Raw genomic sequence first — 6,246 nt, 5'->3', positions numbered from 1 at the left:
TCTCCCTGCTCTTGTAAGTGAGGCACAGCTCTTGAGGCCGAAGAGCTCACGATTTTGTGGAATACGTAACAATGTGGCCGGGCTGGAACACTGACTCAGTAGTACAATTTGGAGGACTCTTGTATTCTGTCGCCACTATGATTTTCTTCCTGAAGTCCTACCTTCCTGTAAAGGGGTGGCCAGAACGCGGCTAATTAGATAGAATCCAGCCCTGCCTCTTATTCCAATGCAATAAATCAAAGAGTCCCTTTAGGTAAGAATGCTGATCTCTTAAGTTTGTCCCTGCTGTCTTTCCCTACCCCGAGATGGCATTTGGGGTGCACCGGGTTACTGGGTGTGTCTGGCAGCAGGGAGGGGCAGGTCCTGGGATTGGTGGGTGGCCCTGTTAGATCCTCGCCGAGCCCTGCCCTGATCACCATCCAGGACTGGTGGCTGCTGGGGGGTGACCAGCTCCCTCCTGACATCCCATGGATCCTGGTGACGGGAGTGTGTGGCCGGAGCGGTCAGCGATCCGGTCTCTCTGCTGGCCTGGCCAGGACTTCACCGTCCCCACTGGTTGACCTGGCGTCACCTCAGTTCTCGGCAGCCCTGTGGCTGTCTGGAGGCCTTCAGGCATGGGCGGCTCTGTCCCTGAAGCAGGAAACTCTCTGGCCAAGCTCCCCCAGCCAAATTCTCAACCAACTTCGGCTTGTCCTTTTCAGGATATTGGAACTTCTTGATCCCGCGCACGGCGCAGAGGAAGGGGTAGCCGCTCATGACTGCTTAACTCTGCAGCAAATCTGGCTTAGAGGACTGCCGAGTGGCAGGAGACCCCAGCGTCCCACGGGACACGTTGCAAGCTGGATGGCTTGCTTTGCCTATGTTCCTGGCCCCCGTCCGTTTTCCTTTGCTCCCATCCCCAGACAGGTGCACACCTCTGGCCGCCTAGAAACAGAATGGAAACACGAATATATTTTTAGAACATTACTACCATATCCAAATGCCAGCATTGCGTAAAGAGCAGTGACACAGAGTAGAGGAGGGAGGGGCTCCCAGATGCTTTGGGAATGAGGAAGACTTCACCTGGTCAAGGCCAGCTCGGTGGACAAGGGCTCTACAGTATGCAGAATCGTGAGAGAGCTTCATGAAAGACCCATACAGAGAATACAGATGGCCAAGGATAAAGTCAGTTCACTTCTTAACAACCACATCCCGGGGCACCTGGGTGGCTCAATCAGTTAAGCGTCCGACTCTTGGTTTCGGCTCAGGTCATGATCTCAGGGTGGTGAGATCCAGCCCTGCGTCGGGCTCTGTGCTCAGTGGGGAGTCTGCTTGAGGATTCTCTCTCTCTCCTTCTCTGCCTCTGCCCCTCCTCTCTCTCTCTCTCTCTCAAATTAAAAAATAATAATAAAATAAAACCTTAAAAAAAAGAACCATATCCCCCAAGCTACTGAATTGTCCATTGATGTATTTGTGGTTTTCTTCTGATCACAAAGTAATAAATACTCATGGTGAAAAATCGAGGAAAACAAAGTAAGTGTTGTTGATTTTCAGCGTGTTTCCTTAATGTATATTTTAGCTGCCGTGGAGTGCTGCAGGGACTCCTGCCAGACTCGATGGGAGCAAGCCAGTGACGTGTGCAGTTAAGCTCCCAAATTTTGGGGTTAATCTGGGACAGTGATATACCCTAGCTCCTTCTAAGTTCAAAATTAGTAGTAGAAGTAAGATGCTGTCGTGACAAAAACCAGAAGTACATGGCACTGATCCATCAGCCAGGCTACTGGGAGCCAGAAGCCAGGAAACCAGCAGCCCCTGTTGCGCACTGGTAAAATACTGATGAGGCTAGTCTGCTGTGATGAGTCGGAAGGCACCTGGGCTCCCGAGGAGCTTGCAGCCCCCGGAAAAGAGGTTGGGACACAGAGCCCGCGAGTGTGGGCTGCTTGTCACAAGGCCGTTTAACAAGGTGTAACAAGGAAGACAGGAGCATCCATAATTGATGAATTTCCAAGAGAAATAAAAGGGAATGAAGAAAATTGGAAAAAAATCCACTGCCTCTAAATGATCAAGTAAGAAGATTAAGAAGATTAAGGAAGACCTTGAGTGGCCAGAGGCAAATGTCAGATGGAGGGTGTGGTGCCCTGCGTGGTGCCCAGTTGGAATCAGGGCAGAAGGCAGATGAAAGGCGTGGCTCGAACACCTACTGAAGATCTCCCTCTGGCTGGAGTGTCTCAGAGCAAATATGAGAAGGTCCGTAAAGGTCACACCTATTGCTGCAGGTTGTCTGAAGGCCGCCACTTGGACATTGAGGGAGAGAGGCTTAGGGGCATGACACGAAGCAATAAAGCGCATCTGGGAAGCAAGTCTTGAAAGAATAATGGGTGTGGTTTTTGGACGTGAAACAGACTACTGAGTCTGAGTTGTACTGCCAAAAAATAAAAAATAAAAAAATGAAAAAAAAGATCCTGCCTTAAAAAACCTGTGATTATTTGAGACTGTTAACTTTGTGGTTGCCCCGAGACCCCAACCAACCATCTAACGGATCAAGGCAAGTTTGCGGCCCCCATGGAGGACATACCTTCCAAAGCCCACTTCAGATGAGGCCAAGGAGGCAAAGGACATCCAGGTGCTTATCCTAGCTGCCTTGTGTTGAGCCTTGTCACAGGGTATGCTCTAGGCAATAGGTCCTGAGTAGAAATGGCGTGTGTCACTTCTGGACCGGGACTCTGAAAGGCTCCTGTCCTGTCTCGTCCCCATCATGGAGCTCTGGAGGCACCACGCCGTGGTAGTGAAGGTACCAGAAAGGATGGCTCAGTGCCCCATGAGCTGTATTAAAGAGGAGCCTGACGTCCATCAGACTTCATGGGGAGGAGAAAAAACAAGACAAAACAAAACAAAAAACTCCTTTTCGGTTAAAATACTGAGACTTGAGGATTAATTTCATCCTTCTCTCTAAAATTGCTCTTCTGACCAATAGAGAATACACCACACCCACATCATCATTTAAATAAAATTGAGTTTGTACTTGTCTCTAATTGTAAAAAATACAATATCTGTATTTTTAGTCGCTCCCATACAGTGTAAAATCGTCTCTGGATGCATGACTTTTAACAGCTTCCTTGTATTTCCCTGAATTAATTCATCGATCATGTACAATGCTAGGGAAGGTATGATAAGAAAGACAAGTTCATTCACTGCCAGCAAAAGAGTAATTTAATTCAGCTTTTCTGAAATGCAAAAATTAACATGGTTATCCCCTTTGATCCAGTAATTCTGTCTCTGGAAACGCCCCTACAGGAACAAGAGATGTGGGCAAAAGAGCATGGAGGAAGATTTTTGTTCTGGCTTTATTTATAATATCAAAATTGGGAATACTCTACATATACAGCAGTAACCCAATAGTTACATAAGTGAACCGTTGCCCGCTTGTCAACGTGGCTTGTTTGGGATCAGATGGTTGCAGCTTGAGACATGGAACGTGGATGTGATCGAATAATTGGCAGATTGGAGGTCTCTGCTTTCACACTCTACCTATTCGTTCCCTGCTGGTTGCTTCTGATGACGGAGGAGGCTGGCCAAGCTTTGTCTCCTTTCCATTTCCTTGGCCAGTTATGACTTCTGGCTGCAAAGATGCTTCACATGGTCTCTTGGACATCACACGGTGACAGCCCCACATTTGGTTACATAAAGTGCAAATGAATCACGAACATGGGGATTGTATTTCCGTTCAAATACACAGGGATTGCAATTGATGGGAAATGGACCGTGGGCTGCCCAAGGGAGCGCTAGGTTGGGAAATCGGTTGAATGGCTGACCAGATCCTCAGTGTAGTTATGTCCATCTGCTGTCCCCCCAAATCGCCTCCTTAGCACCCTAAAAACAACAGCTGCTTCATTCCAGGGGCCTCCAAGAAAGACTAGAAACCAAACGAGTTTGCCAAACGGTTCCTGGGGTTTATTTGTTCTGTCCCAAAGCCAGTGGAGGCTGAATAAAATGCAAAATGGACCCTCCCTTCCCCTTGGCTTCTGTGTTGGAACTTCTAAAATGTTTTTATCTCTTTCTTCAGTGTCTCCCCTGCCTTGGGTTTGTGCATTTCGTCATTGCTTGTCTCTTATGTGTTGGGATTTCCTGAGACTTCCTCCTTCGCCACTTCTCTTTCTGTACTTTCTAGGTTATTTTCAATCCAAGCCCTGGCTCCGACTACTTTCTATGCACTGACGATGGTCAGATGGCTGTCCCCGGTCCTGGTCTCCTGTCCCCACGTCCATGCACCCAGTAGGCATCCCTCCTCGCTGGACTCCCAGGGTGTCCCAAACTCACCGCGTCCAAAGCACACTCTTCCTCTGCTCCCCATTCCGGCCATTCTCCTTGCGTTCGCGATTTTAGTCCCCGGAAGTGCCAATCACTCATTCCATTGCCAAAGCCATTATTTAATTAGTTCAGAAGAGTTTGAGCTCTCATGGTGTGCCAGCCACTGGTTTAGATCGGGGGATGCAGAGAGGAATAAGATCCAGTTCTTGCCCTCGACATCCTGACATCTCAGTAGGGTAGATGGATATGGAGGCGAATGATCATAGGGTACTGGGAAGCACAACACTGGGAATATGCAGAGGATCTCACGTAGTGTGTGTGCAAGAGGACCAAAGATCACATTGGCGGGTCGGGGGGGCGTGGGGGGTTGCTGGGGGATTCAAAGGAGGGTTTTAGAAAGGTGATGTCCTAGCGGTGGATCAAAGGATGAGCTAAGTAAACTGGGTGGGGTGGGGGGAGGGATCGGGGCATAAGCCTGGAGGTGAGAAGCAGTATGGTTGGGGGAGGGGGTCTGAGGCAGGGGTTAGACGTCTAGTGAGACTTTGGGAGGTGGGCACAGGGGCCAGAGAGTGGAGGTCTTATGTCCTTTGCTCATGGGTTTGGATTTTATCCGATGGCCTATATGGAATCTCAGAGGAGTGTTAGCTACAAGGTATAAAGGTTCGGTTTCTGTGGCTAGGCGGGAGGATGCACTTGACGCAGAGAAAGGCAGAGAAGCGGCTCTGGGGGGACCCTGGACGCGTGGTAGGAGAGCCTAAGCCAGGAAGTGGCAGAGGGAACAGAGAGAGGTCAGCATGCTTGAGAGATGTCTGGAATGTATGCTGGCAGGATTTGAATTAATTAATTGAATTAATCGTAGAAATAAGGAAAAGTAGGAGTGGGGGATAGTTGTGGATCCCAGGCTGGGTGATGGGGAGCATAGCAGCAGTATTGGGAGAGCAAGCCCGGGACGTCTTAAAAACTGTCTCCATGTGTTGACTGGTGTCTCCTGAATGCGCCTGGTACCAGGGTGCACACTGGGTCCTCTGCAGACAAGCCCATCTTCCCACTCCCCTGACCTTCAGAATCAACCCACAAGTCCACAGCTCCTCCCACCTGACTCTGCAGGATCTGTGCCTATCTCTGTGCTCCCAAATCCCCCAGGGGCAGACTTCATCCTACACTACACTCCACTGCAGCGTAGCCGCCTCTGACCCCTACCCGCCGGTCACTCTCCTTTGGAAAGCTCCTGAGGTCACAGCCCAGCTGCCGTTTAGTTGCTGTCTGCTGAATGCTGAATGCATCTTGCTGTCTGCTGAATGCTGAATGCCTCTTGGCAAGAAATAAAGTTGTTCTTTCTGGTTATAGAATGGAAATTCAATGCGTTCAAGAAACGAGGACATCGTGGGAGGGCATCTGAGCTTTGACTTCGTGACACTGTCCCCGGTGTGGTCTCGGGGAGGTTTGCGTGGTGGGTGGCCCTCGGCTGGTATGATCTGGGGTGGAGCAACCTCTCTGGGTCCTATCTGCCTATCAGGCGAGTGGGGGGGTTCCTCAGGTGCTGGTGATCGGCCATCAGCCTGGAGGCAGAGGCTGGTGACCGTAGGGTGTGGGCTCAGGCCTTTCAGAGACCAGGGTGGGAGATGGTTGCTGGACACTCAGACAGAGGGACAGCCACAGCGTGGGAGCTCACATCTGAGGCCTTCCCCTTGCTCCTCGGCAGCACAGGATGAGCATCAGCTGCAAATGGGATCCTCGTGGAGGACAAGGACAGAAGGAGGAGATGAAGGTGTTGGGGACGGTGTTGGGGACGGGGGTCCTGGACTTCGCAACTTGACTCTTGGGACTTCTTTGAGAACTGAGCTCTGAACTTTGGCGCCAACTCTCCGTACTTCAAACTGCCTTGGAGAGGAGACCGGCCTCGGGTGGACCGTTGGCCTCTTTCAGGCCGGAATCCCTGCAAGCACGAGAAGTGCCCCG

Source organism: Mirounga leonina, unplaced genomic scaffold, assembly GCF_011800145.1.
Source record: "Mirounga leonina isolate KUSES-001 unplaced genomic scaffold, KU_Mleo_1.0 Mir_178, whole genome shotgun sequence".
NCBI lineage: Eukaryota > Metazoa > Chordata > Mammalia > Carnivora > Phocidae > Mirounga > Mirounga leonina.
Note: the sequence above shows the minus strand (reverse complement) of the source record.